We start from the raw sequence: 22,482 nt of genomic DNA, 5'->3' as shown, positions 1-22,482 counted from the left end.
GCAATACCTTGAAGAAAATCACATTCTAGGTAAAAGACAATCCGGTTTCCGCCCTGGACACGGGACTGAGTCCGCACTACTCGACCTCAAAATACAACTTAACGACATCATGGACAAAGGCAAACCAGCTCTCCTACTCCTGCTGGACCTATCTGCTGCCTTCGATCTGGTCAACCATGACATCCTAGGCACGCAACTAAAAAACGAAGCCCATTTCTCGCTGCAAGCCATCTCCTGGGTCACATCCTTCCTCGAAGGTCGACTCATTAAAGTCTTCTCTGACTCAGCATGTGCCACCCCCACCACCATCCACTGTGGAGTTCCACAAGGCTCATGCACAGCCCCTACACTATATAATATCTTCACCCTCCCGCTCTTCAATGACTGGGATCGTCAAGACATAGCTTACACCAACTATGCTGACGATACCCAAGTCTTACTCTCCCTCACAGGCATCTATGAACAAGATGCTGCGGCACTAAGAAAGATCTACACAGCCATCCAAACCTGGATGCCAGCCAATGGCCTCTGCTTAAACGGAGATAAAACAGAGATCCTCATAGTTGGCACCAAAGAAACGCTAAACAAACTCCCATCCCAATAGAAAACCTTTATCATAGACAACTCCACCATTCCAGTCTCTGCTGCAGTAAAAACTCTAGGAGTTACCTTGACTCCACAATGTCTATGTCAAGGCAGGTCAATGCCATAGCATCCTCCGCTGCAATCACCACCAAAATAATCAATGCTCTGAAACCATTTCTCTCCACGAAAAACTGCTTGTCAATAGCCAGAGCCACAGTAGGCACCACATTGGATTATTGTAATGCCCTCTTCCAAGGCACCTCGACAAAAAACCTAAGAAAAATGCAAGTCACCCAGAACAATGCCCTCAGAGCAGCTCTCAGCATTCCAAAAAGGGAACACATTTCCCAGGCCAGGAAAGACGCCCACTGGCTGCCAATGAAAGATTGCATTCTCTTCAAATCCATGGCCATCACCCACAGATGCCTCTCCTCAGACGCCCCGCCCTATCTATCCGAAAGGATCACCCTCAATGCTTCCACCAGACCGACTAGATCTCACCTGACAAATCAGACATTTGTACCCACATTCAAAAGATGCAAAGCCGGAGGCTCTAGCTTCCAATCTGGCACCCAAAAATTGGAATGCCCTTCCTACTGCACTAAGGAATGGAAAGTCATACCCTGCCTTGCGCACACTGCTAAAAACCACTCTATTCAACTAAACCACACACACACTCCCCAGATGCACACCCTCCGCTTGATTGTTATGCCTGTAGGGGTGCCTCTATGTGATGTATCGTCTAAACGCTCTGACGCATGATAACTTCTGTATGTACTGAATGTAAACTATGTACCTCAATGTGGTGTATCGGCTATATGCACTGACCACCTATAATTTCTGTATGCTCCGAATGTAAACCACCCCCTCAAATACTTACCTGTTGTATACCAAGAAATTTTGCATGACATGTACTAAGCAAGCCTACCTTTCAACGCCACGATGCCCCTGGACAGCTGTGCGCTATACAAATGCAAATAAATAAAATAAATAAATGAATAAAAATAGTGGATGTAGTGACTGTGTCCATAGTATATGTTTGGTAGTTGACTGTATATTGCTATGACATCCACATTTCAACATTTTCTGTTTAAATAAAATTGTGGCACTGCTCCAATGGACTAAACTGGGGCACCCGAAACATTATCCTCACAGCTGTATACCAATTTGTTAGAATGGATTTCTATACTCCACTCATACAAACCGGCAGTGGTCCAATCAGGGAGCATTGTGGCTCTCATGCTTGCATGCACACCAGACTTTCTGGAGCCAGATTGTTAATTATGATCAGATAGTTCCAGCCCACTTTCTGGCTCCTCCCACACATGCCCTGCACTAACCCACAAAACTTTTGTGTTTCCCAGGCAAGTGCATGAACATACAATGATTTTCCTGGCCTGAAAGGGCAGGAAGAAGGCAAACACACAAGATGGCCAAGGTACAAATGAAAACCTTGAGGCATGGCCATCGTAGGACACTAGCGAAAATTGGTATGAAAAAGTAACTTCTGCCACCAGTTTGTCCTTTAGCACATCTTAGGTTACCAAAAAATCCCTTGAGTGGTGTTAGGTAAGAATTTCATTTTTAATGCTAAATCTCTTCTCACACCTGTGAGCCCCCAGAACTTTCTGCTGGCCTTGTCGATTATTTTTCTTGGTTCCTGAGCGAGTAACAAACTTTTCCCCACTCACCCTTTCTTTCACTCTTTTTATGGGTGTCATTATTTAGACTCACTATAGCGTATTTTTGAAACTATCCTTTTTGATAACTGTTTGGGCATCTACATTTTATTGTTGCAGTACACATCACTTTCTGTGCAGTGTTGCTGTGGTGCCCTCCGTCCTTCCACTTTTATTTTCTCTAGATTTCCTTGGGTGAACTAATGTTACCAATGGTAGAGAGGGGTTTTCATCCCCTTTACATTGGGGGTCATTACAACCCTGGCTGTAGCCGTGCGTGTAAAACAGGCACAGCTGCCACTGGTATTCATTTTTTTCCGGGGCCCAGAAATGGACAATTACCGGGTCATTATGGCCTTGCCGGACCCGGTATTTGCCCATTCCTGGGTGCCGGAAACAATTCTTCCCCATTGCCATTTGAGCCCCATAGGACTCAATGGGAATGGGGAAGCCGGATGCACAGGCACCGTTATCAATGGTGCCTGTGCATCTGAAATGCTCTGCTCAAAAGTGCCAGTATGGCCGCCAGGCCAGTCCTGGCGGCTGCAATGACACCCGCGAACAGAACTCGTAATGGTGCCTGTGCATCTGAAATGCTCTGCTCAAAAGTGCCAGTATGGCCGCCAGTCCTGGCGGCTGCAATGACACCCGCGAGCAGAACTCGTAGTTTGCCGGTCCGGGAGCTACGGTACCAGCATGCTTACCGGTACCGTAGTTCCCGGTCCGGCAACCTTATAATGAGGCCCATTATCTTTTGAGAGTCCTGAACAACCCACCTTATGTGGAGTGCTGGGGAGATACATTGTATCCGCTTTCTCACTGCTCCAGTAACATTTATGTTACTGTGACAAGCTTACTCCTATGGCTGGTGGGAGTGTATCTATAATTGATGACTTTAGTGTATTTTTTACTTGTAGGCTGTCGAATCAGCCACGGAAATGCACTGAAGGGTCACCATTGTGCCAGAATGATGGCTCCTTTCTTTTTTCGTCACTTTTTGTGAGCTTATCCTTTCTTGGTCCTTCTTCTGCAATCCTAGGTGGGAGAGGTCCTATTTGGATGTTTGTCTTCAGCAGGATCCCTTTGTGTTTTGAATGTTTTGAATGTTGCTTGCTTACTGATTGGCTGGGTTCAAGTATAATGTTCCAATTCTGGAAGCTGAAGAGGTAGTCAACCACTGGAGCTGAATCCAAAGAGGAAGATGACGAAACAGCAGCTGTATCTGTGGACCGGAGAGTCTGCTGTGTAACCGGAGCCTGCTGTGACACTTCCTTCCAATTGACCTCGGGATCCTAAAAAGGTGAGTCCTACAAAGAAGCTGGTGAGACTCACTAGTCTGAGAAGACCTGCAAAACGAGCCATTCTTCGATGTGCTGCACCCTTCCTGGGCTGCAAACCACCATTACAAGGGGACCTTGAGCATGTGTGCAGTGCAACATTTTCTGAAGTCTGATTCTCACTGAAACTTTGCTGGTCCCCTTGTGGTCCTCCAGAAGCAATACTCGAGTATGTGAAGTCCCCTCACTAGCTGGACCAAATTAGCAAGGGGAATCTGATTGCGGTGAACGTTCCTCTTCAGGCACCTGTAAAAGGGTGCCAAAACTACAGAGCCATTGGATGCCTTAAATAATCTTTTGCTGGAAGCCTCTTCTGCCAACTGCTATTTACAAATTCCCTTCCAGTGTCCTTTCTTCAGTCACAACGACCAAGAATCCAGGAACTGGGTCTTTTGATGCAGCATCCTAAAGGCCTTCTGACTCCCAGCTCTTCTTCTCAGCTGAGGTACTATGTTGGCTTGGGTAATGCCTACCTTAAGTCTTGTGTGAATCCTGTGTGGCTTGTTGAGGATGTGTGTGTTTGGGTGTTCACCCATACCATTCACCCAGGCCTAACACTGGAACACATCTAGGATGTCTTCTGTGAAGCCCATGGACTGTTTATTTTAACCTTGGAGTCTGTACTAACTTGTTGTAAGAGATATCCTTAGGAGATATGACTTTTCTGCATCCTGTGCCTATCCTGACCGCCTAAAGTTGGCAACTAAAGCACTAGTGTGCCCCTTCTACCACTGAGAACACTCATGTTCCAAGAACAGGGAAGGACATACAAGGTTTGGGCCTTTTCCAAAAGTTCTTACTTAGCTTTAAATGTGTTCTACCATTCTAAAAAGTATATGAGGTTACTTAACTTGCCTGTGAATTGTATACCACTCTTCTAAAATGTAATATCAGTGGTTTCACTTAATTATAACTGTAATTGTATAACTGTACAAGTTCTCTAACTGGGTCTTTCTCATCTGGAATAGCTGTCTGCCATTATAAAATTGTATCATTGTATTTTGCTTTCTGTGATCTGCTTTAGTGCATTTCTAAAATAGTGTATGGAGTTATTGCTTACCTTACTTGGTGTTATACTGATGTGAAAAGCAACATTGGACCAACTGTAATAGTTTATTACCACATAGGTTTTACTCACCTTGTATAACAAGGTTATCCTAAATGTAGTTTTGAGTTTATACTGATCATAGAATTGGGTTCCACTATTCTGAAGAGTATATACGTTACATTACTAGCTTTGAACTTTGTTCTGAAACGTAAGCTGACTGTAACTCTATCAATTCTTAAAGTAGAATAAGTTACAATGGTTGCAAGGTGTCCGCCTGCAACACTGCTGATATAACTGTTTTATTCTGTTAACTTAATAGCTCTGAAGGTTGTGACCATGAGTGTGTACTTGAATAATGTATAGTAATATAAAAGTAACTAATGTAGCTTTATTCCCCATGAATAGGTGTTTGCTATTCTAAATGTGTTACACTAGGTTTGACTTACCTTGAATCACTGATTGTTTTTCTAAATAGGGCTTATGCTGGGATTTGCATAAGAATTGTGTTGGGTTTGTATATTGTGTTTTGGTCGGTTTTTATATTGTGCTTATAATTTATGACATAGTACTTACTTAACCAAAAATTCTCTTGGCCTACTTCTATTTAAAATAAACCTTTATTCATTCAATACTTCTGGTTGTAAGTGTTTCTTTGGAACCATATGTATGCTATAACTTCTTTGCACTTGACTACAGCCCTCTCTCCCGCCTAAGATAAGCCCAGCTGCTCTATCTATGCTACCAGATGTTCTCAGCTGGTACAACCCATACTAAGCGTGGAGTTTTGTACTGCCTCAGATACTGTTTTATGAAGCCCTCGGGTGGACTTTAGAAAACTGTTCCTAACACTGTGGGCATGCAGTGGGATTTGTGTAGGTTAGATGGCATTGGACCTCATTACGACCCTGACGGTCCTGAAAGAACAGTGGTGGTAAATCCGCCACCACCGTTCTTTCCGGACTGGCTGATTAAGAGTCCTACAGGCGGGAGGTGTCACTCCCTCCAGGTCTGACCTGGTGGGTTTAACACCACCCGCCTTCAGGCGGACATGGAAACACCGGCTCTGTCATAGACGGAGCTGGTGTTTCCATGGGCCCCATCCTCATGGAGTCCTATGGGACTCCAAGGGAATGGGGATTTACCGATTTCCTCCTCCAGAATTACCGGGTCACCGGGCTTGTAATGCCCCAGTGATTCCGGCAATCACGGAGGCGGAATGGTAATACGAGTCCGGCGGTAACCTGCCCGTAATTTCCGGCACGGTTACCGCCGGACTCGTAATGAGGCCCAATAGATACTGTGAGTTCAAAGAAACCATCCAATAGGTTTGGTTTAACCAAAAAAGTGTACCTAAACTAAACACAAAACTAACACCATGGGTTGTTTTAAGCCTGGGATTTTCCTTGAGGTGCCAATAGAAATGTTGTACAAGAAATGTAAGGTGTATGTTCTCAACTGTGAAGGAAGTAAGCTTGATTTACTACAACGAGTGTAGGATAGTAACATGTTAGTCCACAGCCCTGTGTCTCCTTCTAACCATATTGGGGAAAGTGAGGATGAGAACGTTTTAGGTACTAGTCAAAATTCCTCTGAGAAGTAGTATGAAGGATCTGATGAGGAAGATGTTAAACTCACCCCCCTCTCCTTCGCCTGTCCCTAGCTTATACATCGTCGAGTGTTCATGGAACTGAACCAAAGGACATTTCTCATGGACTGTAACCTGAAGGTCAGAAAAATGGAAAGAGAGTCCAATGTATCTTTGTAGAAAAAAATGTGGGACTTTAGGTATTTTTCACTGTCTAATGAGTGTGAAGCTTCCAGAATCCAAGAGTTGGTGAGTCTGTATGACAGGTGGGATGGCATTGTTGTATGGCTGAAAACGTTTGACCTCACTTGCAAAAGGGTTGATCTGTGTAAGAGTGATACAATACCCTGGGTTCTTTTTAGGCTTCCCAAGAATGACTACAACGTGATCTTGAATATGAATGAGGCTGTAAGAGGTGACTGCAATATGTTGAAACAAGCACTCATAACTAGATATGAGAAGAACCATTTTCCATGTCTACACCCCTAAAGGGCACATGAGAAAAGGGATGGTGTCCAGTGGACCACCTGGGTGAGTGAATGCCTGAACATCTTAAATGGGCAGATGGGAGACCAGAGAGTGAGTGATTTTTATAGTAAGAGGAATTTCCTCCCACTGAAGCACATTGGTGATGCCTGTGCTTCCACACTGAGACAACATTTGGTTGACTTAGGGGAAGTTGACCCCAACAAGCTAGCAGTGGTTTCTAACTTGTGGGAAGCTAAAAGAGCTTCTCAAGAATTGTGAGGTTCCTCAACTGAGGGGAATAGAAAGTATAAAATGTGACCAGAAAACCTTTCTGAAGCCCAATTCACTAAGACTCACACAAATCTAGAGGTTAAAATCCCTGGAAATAACAATATGTCTAAGAGTCCCATGTCCTTGTCCCTTATAGGGTCTGTTACCAGTGAGTGTAACAGAAAAGATGTTGTCCTAAACTCAGCTGAGTTGAGGCTCATAATTTGAAGCCAGAGATGTCACCTTAGGAGACTTCTCCTAAGAGAGAAAAGGCATTGACTGCTACTATGAAAGGCACTTGGGTGAAAAAGCCATAGCTTCAAATAGAGACCAAGCTTCTAAGCACACATAGCTAGAGGTCATTGCGACCCCACCTTTAGTTGACAGTAAGGTGATTAAACACTCTGAAAATCCAAATACTGTGGAGATGGTTCAAACTGAAACCCCACAGGTTGTGGAAGGGGTCCTTGAATCTCAAAACCTGGACTCTCGACCTCATGAGGTGGAGGCAATTGAAAAGGTTGAGCAGAACATAAGTGTGTCCATCACCCACCCCATATGGTATATGTCCATTAGGGTAAAGACACCTTCAGGTAAATCTGAAGTGGCTGAACCTCCTAAAAACCCACATACTGTGGAGGTGGTTCATAAAATCCAAAATCCGGTTTCTCCTGATCCAGGTGGATGTCCAAAGCTTGGGTGTCTATGACCGACCTAAGAGGGCAGGGAGTATCCTTGACACAAAATAAGAGATTAAGATCTCTCCTTTACTTTTTCAGAGCGCCCGAGAAAGACTTCCAGGCCTGAAAAGTTGAACAAAAGAGTGATAAGATGACTAAACATAGCTTTCTTACTAGACCTTCTGATAAAAGGCCTGTGACTCCAACTGCTCCTACAGGACAGATGGATAGGTATCCTGGAAGGGCTAGGGTCACACAAAAATAAACCCCATTGCACTGTATTGGAAGATACATTGTGTAATGATGAATAGTTATCAAAACAGACAACAATGTAGCAAGACTAAGGGAAACATAGTTTCCCTGTACTGGCAGTCTGAAGTACTAGTCAATGGGCCTCATTACACGGATGGCGGACAACCATGGCGCTATTAGCGCCATGGTTCATGCCGGCAAAATACTGGCACCGCCTTGGCGGAAAGGGGAATTACCGCCCCATTCCAAGGTTGGCGGGGCGGTAATTCCCCCTTCCACCATTGCCCTTCCCCATTCCCATTTTTGCCCCATAGGGCATAATGGGAATGGGGAAGGAGCTAATTACGGGACCGCAAATTGCGGTACCGTAATTAGCTCCCTGGGTCCCTTTGCAGGTTGGTTTTTAACGCCTGCAAAAAGCAGGGGTTAAATTCCACAACCCGCAAAGGGACCTCGTAGTAAGGCGGTAAGAATTTACTGGTACCGGTAAAATACCGGTACCGGTAAACCCTTACCGCCATCCGTGTAATGAGGTCCAATGTCCTCTTAACATGTGAGTAAAAGCATTGGGGGGTGAAGCTGAAGTCTACTGCACTGTAAAAAGTCAGGACAGTCTGTAAAACAAAAACAAAATGCTTAGGGGCCCAAAGATTGCAGAGGAGAAGTTGCTTTTAGAGAACATTTCCTAACATCGATGAATCTTGAACTGGTTTTGTGAAGTTCTGAAATGAAAAGAAATGGTTCGAAAAAGTACCAACACAAAAGTCTAGGGTTGAGAATGTCTGTCGGCTTGTACTTTGCAGCAATACGTTTGGGAGGGGGATGCTCTTACCCCATGAGATGGTGTCTTCCCTTGGATTCCAAGGTGCACTCCACAACTCTCCAGTACAGCATTATTTGCGTGCCCTGCAACATCCTCATTCCTCTGGCACGCAGCAGTAGAATACTGATGCCTGCAGTGTTCCAAGACAGGTCACACTTACCCACAGAGGTTCCCAAGTAAAATACTCAATGTATCAAAACTCCAATGCTCAAACTCAGTAATGCATTAAGTATTACCAAAGAAATTGCAGACTACAACCTGCCACTCTGCTTTTTTCAGCAGGAGGGACGTTGGGAATTCAAACATTCCTATCTCCTTCTTAGCCTCATGGACCCTTTCTCCACCTTCCACTCTCTCATCCTGTATATGCCTCTGTTTCTGGAGTGTGTAGCACTTGGATGTATTGATCATGTGCAACAACGATTGTTGAAATCCATATGAACACATTGGATTGCCTCTGTGGTGCAAAGGGCAGATCAGCTTGTAAGTTCTCTATGCTGAGGAATGTATTAGCATCCTTTCCTCTCTCTGAGACTGATAAGTGTCTATATTACAGCTGTTGTGATCCAAAACATCTGACTGTTATCAGACAGCACTAGAGACCCAAGCTACTCCTCACTCATGATGCTCGATGAGGCGAAACATGGCTGGGGAGTCTTTTGGTCTTGTGCATAAGGGATGTGACTAGGCAGTTCAGGCGGGACTGCCTCTTTTGGGGTGGGACCAAGACTGATTTTCATATGGTCCTTCCCTTTCTGTAATGGCTTGGCAGTCTGAAGAATGATGGTCTGGAGGGTTACAAAGAGAAATGCCAGAGGTTAGGATGAATTCCAAATCTTCCAGCCATCACCTATTTTGTGTGGCATATCGCACTGATGATTAAAACATAGCATCAGCACAGTGAGGTTTGGAAGATGCTTGTTTTGATTACTGCCGGGGCAGGATATCAAGCTTGTGTTGTGATCATGATAAAACGGGTGTGGGAGCAGCCATTCTGAATCTCTTAAATGCTTTGCTATGCATGGGGCCGCACATGTGTCCATACCCGAAATCCCTTAACTCACCTGCTGTTTCTTAAACAACTATCTTATACAAGCATGAACATGTGTCTGTTAATCCAGCATATTGATGGTATCATTCGGCCTTTGCACTCATTCCACCAGTACGCAAATCTCCTATCCCCAGACATACGGCATTTCATCTTGGTATCACATCTGACAGTCTTATGGGTGATATCTGCTTGTACATGATAATTAACATGATTGGAATTGTCCATCGCAGACAATGCAATCTTGCATTGCTAACTCAGGAATTTCAGTGCAGTTATGCTTTCCATTACGCTCCAACCTATATGTGTTTTTTAATATGACTAAATACGCAATCATTCATACAATTCATTCTTTAAAGAAAACTAAATGCGAAGATGTCTTTACCGGACACAAACATAACATTATCAGTATCCTGAGTTATATATGGTTTTCCAAAGGCAATACATGATTTGTAATGTTTCACTGACTATACATCTTTCCGTTTGTAGGTCGATAAACTATTTTGTTTTTTTTGTTTAGACCCAACTGCCACCTGGTCCTTTGTAGATAAACGTATAAGCATCAAAATAATGTGCCATCCAATCTAATTTACATGATAACGTAAACATGCAAATGTGGGACAAAGCAGGCTTGTTTAAGCCTCTTTATTATGCCAAACTGCCCTGATAAAGGAAAGAATGCTTTCTTAGGATGGTTTAACCATCTACACTGCTTTGTATTTATTTATACGTGTGTTCTCTTTCGTGTGTCCCAATTCAGTCCATCCACCCTTGCACAGTGTCATAGTTGTTTGTGAAGAAGTGGATACAGGTATTCTTACGTTATGCAAAGGCCACTTCTAAAAATACCTGTGCATGTCTAAGGATTGTAATCATTAAGCGAATACAACACACATTAACAAACATAGTAAAAATACTAACATATATAATGGAAGCAAAGGATCGGGGGCAGGAGGGCCTTACAGGGTCGGACGGGGCCATACAAATTATCTCGGGGACCAATGGAAAAGTGGCCCCCAGTTGCAAATGGCTATTCATTCCTTCTGTGACACTGTTTGAATAGTAACCAAGGGGGAGTTTTTTGATGAAGTGTGATTCAAATTGTGCATTTTAAAGAATATGTATTCAGCAACACTGGTCAAAAATTAACTCATCAAACTTGAGTTCGTCCAGAGGCCTATTGCCCTATAGGCCAGTCCGAGCATGCCTTAAAGCCAGGGGCACCCAACAGGTTCTTTTACCATCATATGTATTCCAATATGAAATAACTAAGGTATGATATGGGAAAGATGGGCCAAGGCTGTCAAAATGAGGGCGGATACTATTACCATGCTGTGAAATGAAGCTGTGATTCAATGAACCTAGTTGTTAAACGAAGTGTAGAGTTGTTGTTTTTTTTCCCACTTAAATGAAGGTCCTTCTTTTGATATGCAAATGTTGCCGAAATGGAAAGCATGAGTGCTTTTGTATTTCAGCTCTGCTTTTGCATGGTGTCTTAACATGTGTTTGATTTATTTTTACAGCCACTAGCATATGGCGGTGATATGAATATTAATGTCAATAGCTAAGTGAACAGTGTTTGCTTCATAAAATGCGATGTAAGATTCCTAAGTGATGGATCCTTTCTAGTCTGGATCTGATGGCCCTGGTCTCGGCACCAGATTAAGAGGAGATCATGTGAACTATGAAAGAAGAATATATCCATTGATGTGAAAGCAACGCTGTGGAGTGGTAGCAGAAAAGCCGGACATTGCTGTAACACAAGCTGGCAGTGCGGGATAATAGGGAAGTCATACACTTGGTCAGAGTCACTGAATCATTGTCAAAAGGACATACATGAAATGTTCACACGATTTTAGGTCTTGTACAAAAGCTGACACCAGGACGAGGGAGAGGTATATAGATGTATGAAGATACTTGACATCCCAATCCTGTCCGACTCAAGAAATGGCTTCATGGACCATAAAGTGACCCTGGAGAAGGTGTGCATTGCAATTAAGAGCAACACGCAAGGGAAGCTGCTGGGCTCAGACAGTTTAGGCTAGCTTTTACAATGTGTACACAAATTGTGTCTCCCTGTTACGTCTGAACCTATAACACAAGGGTACTACAAAGAAACAAGTCTTAGACACCAAGAGCCTGTTTTGTGCCAGCCTACTCCACAAGTAGTGACAGGGCCCTCAAGAATGGCCCAACAACCACCTAGTTTCTTTGCTAAAGATAGCTTTTACCATGCAAACACAGACCTGGGCATTACCCTAACCAGGAACAAGGTGGCGTTTTACAACAATGGCATGGGGTTATCTACATCAGAAAGGTGTTGTACATTCTGCACTACACAAAGATTCGATCTAGCTGAACGTGCTATTGCGTTAGATGCTGGGCAATCCTTCTGTGATGTTGTTGATGAAAGCAAAGTAACTAAGCAAGAGTGTCCGCTCTCTCTCCTGCTGTTGCAGGACGAACGAAACTGAACGAGCTGGTTTCAAAGTGATGGATATGAAGCTGAAACGTTCACTCTTAGTGGTGATCATGTCCTTATCCTCCAGATCCCTGTTCCTGTACTTAAGTCCCTCAGAGAAGACTTTGGGCAGTGATGTGTCTAGGAGACCAGTGACCAAAAGAGGCTGATGTTCCCATCTCAAGAAAGCTGAGCAAGCAGGTGTGGGCCCAATTGCCTTTCTTCTGGGAAACAAAGGAATCGGTGTATCTAGGTATAATGATAGCCATCCATCCAATATTAGTGAGGGATGTGAGCATCCAATGTATTCAAGCCTAGTGATGGACGTGAAGACATGTTCAGATGAAGGAAGCTTAAGCACAATTTCAGTCTTTGTGCAAAGATATGCATTTTTCTGTGTGTCATGCCTAAACTCCCATTATACATCCCCCCCTACAAAAATATTAATAGAGTGCTCCAACAGGCGCTTCTAAATACTGTTAAACTAAGGTGAAGTTGAGCCTCATCTTCGGTTCTGGTAGACATTTTAACATGCACATTATATTGCTCCACTTCATCCAACACTCACCACACTTGAGCCTTAAGTAGTCTTCAACTGCTTTAATTTGAATTAGGCTTTACCCCTGGCCTGCCTCAACCTCCATTCTGCAGGCTACTGTTGAGCTTCTTTAGTCTCAGGTTGATCCTCTTACACTTGCCTATCCCTTCCCTTCTCTTTTTTGTGCCCTGGAATTCCCATCATAATCGTGCCCCTGCTGAGGTAACAATAAAACCATGGATGCGTGTTGTTAGGAGCCCAACTGTGATGCTGGAAATACATTGGCAGGACCGGTCCTCCATGTCCTTGTCCTGTACTCCCTTATCATGTTTGCTCTGTGTTGTGTTATGCACAGGAGTCCATGTGGGACTCCTGGCAGTGCAGCTCTTCCTCTTTGTGTTTGTGGTGAAGAGAGACCCTTGGCATAACCTTATGGACCAAATGTATACAAACTATACATTTGTATTTTTAATTCAGGAAGGTAAAGATAAAAAGAAAAAAGCTCAATAGGTTTCGAGATTTCCCTTCATCAGGATGAATAATTTCAATGTATCAAATCTTCTGAATGCTCCAATCAACTAAAGAATAATTAAAAAAGGATAATCAGTATTTTCTAATTAGCAATTCTCCACTAGCAGAAAATGTTCTGCTGGTATTCACACTTGGTTTCCTGATCCGATTTACCTGGCAGACTCTTGAGGTGAGTATATTTACAGGGTGATTGTTCTCAGGGAAATTGTGTGACTCACTCAGATTCCCAATTCTCAGTCAAATTCTGTATCTGTTTGACAAGTGAGAGAGAAGAGTGCTAATTTATGTCATCTTACTCTATCTTGATATTTAGGCCAAATAGAAACTACTAGTGCTTACCTCTAATCAGTAGATTTGTACAGGATAGTTCAGTAGTAAGTCTGTCTGTACTTCATAATATCGAAATTCATTGAATAGGCATGATTACTTGTTAGTAGGTAGAAATGTAGATCTGTAAAATATATGGTGGATCATGTAACATGCAGTAGGATGCCTGACAGCCTATTACAAATGGATTACTTTCACTTAAAATAAAGAAACTCACTATTTAAACTTGGAATGGGATATGTCTTCAGATTTGTTTAAAGCAAATGAATGCCAGAACTGGCTGCAATGGCAAATTTAGTAGTGTTGTCCTTAGTATTAATAAATATAAAGTATTACCTTAAAGGAATCATAGAAATACTAGCTTATGACTTCTTAGTTATGGTGACTTATCAATAGTCTTATCCAAGTTGTAGTGTGATTGTTCTCTTGCCGCGGCATCCTCGTGTCTGATGAGAAATTGGCCTCTATTTAAGTGAAACATCAGCACAACGTGCTTGCGTTGTGACGTGATGACATCGCACAGTTAGCATGGATCAATGGTTTGACAGCAAGTGACCCTGTATATTCTATCCTTTTAACCCATTGGTGAATTGGGTTCATCACAACATAGACTATCAAAGAAGTCTGAATGATAATATTATCCATGCAGTGCAACAATACACTCGCAGGTATCCACAATAACTGTACTATTTATTGTCAGAGTAAAGAAACTAAGTCAATTAATGTGAGCGGACCACTTGATGATGATGTATGATTTCATTTATGTGGGATAGAAGTGAGAACAAACCTGTTGTGACCATATAAATTTGGATTTCAGCCAATGTAAGATTATTTCTTATAGTCATTGCTAGTCAGCTAGGATCAGGTGGGAGCAGAAATCCCACACGTACAATCTTACATCAGATGAAATGTATTAAATACAGTTTGAGTGGCTCTCATTCTGTCAGGACAATTGTAATCAATCATATCCTAAAGATATATTATTGGCATTACTGGTTACTCATGATCAGTTAGGGTGATATATACCATCAATTATAATGTATCCCTGCTTACAATTGTCATCAATTCAATTTCTACCTAAATAATGCGTGTATCATATTGCACCGTCATCCATAAGTCTCCGTAGAAAAATACCTCAGTTCCCCGATAGTCAGAATCACTTTGATAAAACATAGAATCAGGCAGAAATAGTAAGAGCAAGCTTATTCACATTGAAACGTTTAACCACAAGTAACATTTTTTTTAAAAAAGACTTCTCATCATTCTTTTCTTCATATGCACTCCCTCCCTTCTAGGTTTAAATGGGAATCTAGGGGTCTAGATAATTAAAGGAAGGGGGGCTAAAGAAAATGGGCCTCATTCCAAGTATGGCGGTAAGGGATAGCGGCCACCGGTAACGAGACCGGTGGCGGTAATCCCTTACCGCCATACTCCGAGGTTCCCTTTGCGCCCTCGCCCTTAACGCCTGCTTTGAGCAGGTGTTAAAGTCGAGGGCGCAAAGGGGCCTCCAAGCCAATAACGGTGACCGTAATGAACGGTCACCGTTATTTGCATCTTCCCCATTCCCATTGAGCCCTATGGGGGCTCATTTGGGAATGGGGAAGAGCCTTGGTGAATGGGGAATTACCGCCCCGCCAACCTTGGAATGGGGCGGTAATTCCGCCATCCACCAAGGCGCTGCCGGTCCGGGTACGGCGTCAACCAAGGCGTTAATAGCGCCATTGGCTAGCGCCGTACTCGGAATGAGGCCCAATGTCTTGTTCGTGTTCATGCCCGTTGTTTCATGTGAATTCATTTTATGAATCCAGAAAATCTCTGTTTTCGTAATTAGACCATTAGGTTACTTGCTATGGGTGGTCTGCATATCTGTTAAAGAACAACTTATCTCAGGTGTGAACATGAGAGAGTTTAATTGACCCTATTACGGCCAAAACACAAAGGCTCAATATTTACATTAGTTTAGTGGATGATGATGGCTGTCTTCAAGTGTTAGAATAATGCGTGGCTTGTGAATACACTGTAAAACGGTGATGGTTGTTGATGTTTTTTTTGTTGCAATATAGAATCATGAAATTGAATTGTCTTCATACACTATCTGTATATACCCCATGTGTTAAAAGTGCAAACAAGTGGTAAACATTTGTTTTTTTAAGAAGCTTTTGTAAACTTTAAAGAACATATATTTTTTGATAAGCAAACATACCCATGTAGATTATTTTGCAATACAAACCCCAACTTATTCAGACTAAAATTGTGAAGACCACCGGCCGCTCTAGGAATAGTCCAGCCTGCGGCACTGGTTTGTGTTTATGGCATAACAAGGCTTGCCATGTGTAAGAAAGCCTTTCACAAATAAAATTCAACTAACCTAATTTAGGCACATTTCCAATGATATTGATAAATATTCTTTTATTAAAGAAAAAACACAGGAATATAGACATAGATTGTGATGTATACCTGCTGATGGATGCTGACTGATATTGCACTTTAGCACTTTGCATTTTCCTAACCCCTCTGAGCACAGAATGTATGTTTTATGCTCTTTTTGTACAGGGACATTTATAATATAATCTTGCATGAAATAAAGACTTTTTAGATATATTTGTGTGTCCCCCTCTATCCATAGTCCTCGACTGAAATGTCCTCATATTTTTTTTTTAAATAAGAGAATATGGCAATAGAAGAGGAAGCACACAATAAAGATCCCAGTAGGCAGACAATATGCAAGGTGATCAAGTCTCACATAATCTAATCAAGGGTGAATTGAGAGACTATAAAACAATAGACAAGAGTGTGCAAAAGTTTTCAAAAACTCATTGGTCACAACTTATCCTTAAAGAAAGCACACAACCCAGGTGTCATGCCCAAACATTTAAAGAGCTCATACATAAGATATCCAGACTTTCTTGAAGATCATAAAAAAGAGGGAACAGGTGAAAAAGAGACATTTCAACCCAAAACTATTGAAGAAGTCAGCAACCTAAGAGAATAAGTATCTTCTCTTGGATGAGTCTAAATTTTGTATCTTAGTGGTAGGGTCGGGTGGAGTTAGGTTTGGACTGAGGGCATTTTCGTTAGGACTTTCTGATGGCTGACGAGCACTTTCAGTTCTTTCAGATTGGTATGTGAACCCTTTAGTGATAGCGAAGGTTAATCGTTATCGATAAAATGTCATTAAAAACCACTTGAATGTCATTAAAGTGCCTGAGTCCTTCTTCTGACCTGCCACATTCTGTTAAGGCATAACTGTTGATGGTAGTCACATTTGCTAATTGTAGCATTTTCTCACCAGATTTTCTCCAGTTTGTGATTTTCCTTTATTAAGCAATTCAGCCTGGGGGTGAAATATTGGGCTTGTTTCATTTATGAGAGTTTTTGAAAGATTTCTTAGGAGCAATACAGTCCAACCCGGAAATAATGCAGTTGTGTATGTGGTGGAGTTTTGCATCCATTGCGCTTGATGATCCATCTGGGAAAATGGTATTTGGTTGCTTCTAGCCGTTCTAGTACAGCGTTGATGTGTATTTTTTCTCACGGTCTGGTCATTGTTGATGATGATTCTTTGAAGGCTGGGAGTGGCGTGCTGCCTCTGAATATTGTGATGGATCAATACGTGATCTCCCCAGCGGAGGTTCACTGTGGTGCTAACAGTGATTATGTTTTCATTACAAAAAATACCATCCAGCCTGTGTCCAGCTATGTTAGTGGGACCTGTCTGAGGTGTAATTGTATGTATTTATTTATTTTATTTAATGGTTATATATAGTGCGCCTTATATGTAACATCATCAGATCATACGTTTGTAACTATTTGGAAGACTGCTACCATAAACATATTGGCAGCCGCAAATATATCTGTGGAACTTTTGCTGGGTAATCCAACACGTGATAAACAAAAATTGTCACAATATGAATGGATTAAAATACGTCAAGCATGTTTAATGTATGCCAATTATAAGAACAATCCTTTCAGTCACAAACAATATTGCGTCTTGGAGCCATATATAGAGATGCGTCCATTGCCCTGACTTTTTGCGATTAAGATTTAATCTGTTGTCAACAAATTACATATTAGCAAATTGAAAAAATCATTGATAAATCTAAAAACCTATGTCGATTCTGCAAGTCCCTGAGTCAGCCTGAGTCATTGAAACACCTAGCTACAGAATGCCCGAAGCTTAACAATTAGCCTTCCTTTTATATGAAAAGATACTTTAAACATTTTAAAATTATCAACTCACAAGCTCTTTGGCCTAGGTAAGTGCTAAGGGAGGCCAGTTGCACAAGTGCCAGAGGAATGCAAGGAGTGCAGAGAATGAAGGTCCACATGCTAAGTGCGAGAACAGGGCTAGATGGGCTCAGAATGGGTGCAGGCCCCACCAGGATAGTACATGGGGGGAGACCAGTAAGGCAAGAGAAGGTTTAGGGTGAGGGTCCACTACTATGAACAATATACGTGTATAAAATATTTTAATTCAGAAAGATACGCAGGTCCCCACCCCCCACTATACATTTTGTAAGCAGATCTGATGTCTACTATTGGTACTATGAGTCACCCAAAACCTTGGCATAAGTTATGGAAAAAGGGAATACCTGAAGGGCTGTTGACTATGATTATGTGTAACAGAATGAGTTGCAGATTAATTTTGGAAAGACCAAACACATGTGAATAGGTTACAGGAAAGGCACCCTCCACCCCCCCTGCCTGAAAGTGGAGCAGGGTAAGGTGGATTTGGAGTGGGGTATCAACAACTGGAGGATGCCAACGCAAGGAAAGCAATCTCACTTATGGGTGAGTTGCAGAATCTTGTAAGGCATTCTGCTGGATTCAGCCTTCAGGGGGTCATAATGGCTTTTAAACAATGTGTTATGACTGTTATGATGTAAGGTTGGAAGCATCGTATGATTCACATAAAATGTGGTTAGCTAGATCAGAGGGTCAACTTTGGAAGCAGGTATTGGGGGCTCCAGTTTGCATACCTATTGAGGCTACTAGGTACGTGCTGGGGCTTACATCAATCCATTCAAATAGTTGTCTAAGAAGGGGCTTATTGTATGTGAAAATAATGTGTAACCCCAAATGTTCTCTGTTAATGCTGATTGCTAAGTCAATGAAGGAAGGTGAAGGTATGATGTTTCGAGACTTCCGGCAATGTAATGGGCGATATTTTGAGAAAATTGAATGGGTACCGGAGTGGAACAAGGGATATGGTTTACTAAGGAAAGAACTATCAAAGAGAGTAAGAGAATATGACTGGATTGCTTCTCATACCCACTTAGCTACACTAAAAACCCCACAAAGATTTGTAAAGCTGAACAAGAGACCATTTGTTCCACAACGGTACCGTATTCAATTCCTTTGACCTAAACACATAGGACCTTATTGTTGCTTAGAATGGGCAAATTACATCTGAAAGAAAAGAGAATGTGCCATTTATGTAAAAGTAAGACTGTCTTGGAAACCAAAAGAGGTGTCTTAACATCTTGCCAAGCACTCATCCCATGGTATGTTAATGGTCCTGGAAAGTGTATGCATACATTAGAAGGTATTACTACGGAGGCATTTTGGCAATGGAGTGTGGGTGTTAGCAATCATTTGCTGACTCTGACAATAATAAATTATGATATAGAATTGAAAAGGTTTCAATAAAATGGTAGTTAAATAAGTATACTTCCTTTTGTAATCACAGAAAATGTTGAATGTAGTTTAACGAGGATTTAAATATAAAATATCATTTGTATAGGATACAATGAGATTTTGAAAATATTGACTAAAACAACAAAACAAAAAAAAAAGTCATAGGGTTTGATTGGTAGTAATTTCCATGAGTGTAGATTTGATCAGATTTTTAGTATTGTATTTTGTTTTTATATTTCATTTGAAAAGTTTATAAAAAACTATCAATACATGTAAATAAATACATATTTTTTTTTGCAAAAATTAAGGATATTTCAAATGTTTTGCAGTTGTGGCTCTACTGATGGTGCTTTGTTACCTGGCTCAATTGTTTGAAATAGATGATTGAACAATGTTTCTGGGATTTTGCAAGGAAATGGTTCAATAATATTTCTGTTATCTTTATATCCAGCTTTCCCTCGCAAAATACCAACCAGCCAGAGTCCTTTGGTCTTCTGGCTCAACCCCTCTGAAGGTCAAATGTTTCTCGAAGCAGAGAGTGGGAGGTAGATCCCTTTCCTAAACTTGCCCCTCCCCTGGAACGGCCTCACTCCCCCCTGAGACTTGAGTCGGAACCTCTCAAGTTCAAGACTTTCCTTTTCTCCTCTTTCTTCCCTCTCCCCCTCCTGTGCTAAACTCTCCATTGGCCACTGCGACCTGGTCCCTTCAGAGTCATAAAGTGGCCAGACCACCCCCTACGAGTCCCCCAGCATCCTTTGCCAGCACTTGCTGAACTAACCCAACGTATTCTTCCCTGCCCCCCGCACTCACCCTCCCCGCATCCCCTCTTCCCTTGGCACTTTCTGCATTGGCCCACCCAGCACTTGCCCGCCCCCACCCCACTCCTGCACTTCTCCCTCTAAACCCTCCCCCTTGCACACATCACCTTGTCATGCACTTGCACGGTAGGATTATCACAAGGCCAATATAACCGTTTGGTGCTCTTCTTTTTAATTCCCAAGCCCCCGCCCCCCATCTTGTCTTGTGGCACCTGGAAACACCTGTGTATAGCCATCATACAAATGTCCAATACAATTAAAAAAAAGAATACATTGATTAACACCTCTTTAATGGGAATGGGAAGAAGGGAGGTCTATCGTTATCAGAAGTGCTTAAGACCCTCAAGTTCCAAGTACCAAACAAAACAGTGGGACCTGAGTTCTTTTCGACTTTCTTCCATAATTGTGAGCCTTCTATTTTTCACTCATTGTTCATCTTTGTAATTGTAATATATTATATTTGTTTCACACTATTTGAAAACCACAATATTTTGTATACATTAAAAAAGTCTCAAAGGTAGTTCTGGACAATTAAAGACCAACAACATTGTTGGACAGGACTTCTAAAATATGCCCAGATACGTCTTTCGTGGCAGAACAGGCTTCAGGACGGGTAAGATCATGATAGAACTAGTTTTCATACATTTGTCTGTAATAGAATATTTGTTCAGAACAAGAAAGTAACAATGTGCCTAATCTTTCTAGACCTGAAACATGCCTTTGACTTTGATGGGAACTTACTATGGGATGTATGAAATGAACAAGGAATGACAGTAGAACGTCATGCTTTCCTGGGATGAATCTCTGCAGCGAACATTGCAAGGTTGTGATTTGGAAATAAAAAATAACCCTTCCAGCCAGAGGGCATCGAGGCTGATGTCATGCAGGACCGAGGCCTCACTCTCACCTTGTTTATTATTTTAATAATGATTTTAATGTAGATCTTGTTGTATCAGGGGGAGATATTCCGGAGCTGGGTGGAAGGCCCAATCTTCTACTGCATTTCACCCCTGACACAGTCGTGGTTGAACAACACGTGATATACATGGATGGTCTCCTGAAAGGCTGTATTCAGTATTGTGGAAGAAAAGTGTCTTGCTATTATTGTGGACACATTTATGATTATGGTTATCAAGAAATGAACACAAATTAGCGAGCAATAATGGCATTGTGTATGGGAAATATATCCTCATAACTACTATGGGATACATTTGGATTTTGATTATTCATGGCAATCATAAATAATGATTAATTAGGACGTGTTGTTGAATATGTACATCCCCAACTAGAAATGTTTATAGTGCTAAGCATATAGCTACTGCCATTTACAGAGCTGAATCTTTGGTTGGTACCTGCCTATATGTTTTAAAGCAAGAAGAAATTAACTTCGACTTTGTGACTGCAAACTAAATATACTGCCTTTGTTACATAATAATGTGCCATTTCTTTGCTAACTAATCTGGCCAAGATCCAATCTCTTCTCCTCTGGATACATCTTTAAGGATTTGATGAAAATAGCAAGTGGTGTACTGTAATAGAAGATGTTGCAGGGTTGTCTTGATCGTCATGGTTAAACAGTTTGCACAAAACCCCTACACGAAGTACAGAGAAGTGTGTAGAGCGGATGAGTGTATAGAGCGGATGAGTGTAGAGCGGATGAGTGTGTAGAGCATGTAGAGCAGATGAGTGCCTAGATCGAAAGAATGCGTAGAACGGATGAGTACGTTGAGCCTGTGTGGATCGGATTGGAGTACGTGGATCGGATGAATGCGTAGGACGAGTGCATGTAGATCAGGTGCGTGCCTAGAGCGAAAGAATGCGTAGAGCGGATGAGTACGCAGGGCAGCTGAATACGGAGTAGAATGCGTGGGGCGGATTTGAGTGCATTGAATTGAGTGACATACATGGAATGGTTCGGAGTGCATGGAACGTTTGAAAGAGCATGTAACCCATCATATCACATTACCATGTTTACTCTCTTCTTTACACCACCATTCGAACTAGAACACAGAGATACTATGACACCATTCGGTATAACTGTTCTCATACCAACATCTGCCGTATTCTCCCCATCACTCTAAGTAAACACTGTTGGTTACACCCCCCCGCCCCCCCAGCCAGGAGTTCTCCTTAGGCCTAATGCAGCCATATTCGGTCTGGATAATTCCTGCCAGAACGAACACATACTTCTGATCTCTCAACCACCACACCTACCTCTAGGAAGCAGCCATTACACGAAGGCCACACCAGCTGCACACATATCCGGTGCTCACACGCACCCTTTAACTCTCGACTCTCTCTACTGACTTGAACTCCGGTTCCCAAGGGCGTTCAACCTACCAGCGCCTTCAGACCATACCAATGGTACATAAGGCGCTATATAAATGCAAAATAA

The sequence above is a fragment of the Ambystoma mexicanum genome, chromosome 6q (genome assembly GCF_040938575.1).
Source record: "Ambystoma mexicanum isolate Mex_15411 chromosome 6q, UKY_AmexF1_1, whole genome shotgun sequence".
Taxonomy (NCBI): Eukaryota; Metazoa; Chordata; class Amphibia; order Caudata; family Ambystomatidae; genus Ambystoma; species Ambystoma mexicanum.
This window is presented reverse-complemented; position numbering follows the sequence as displayed.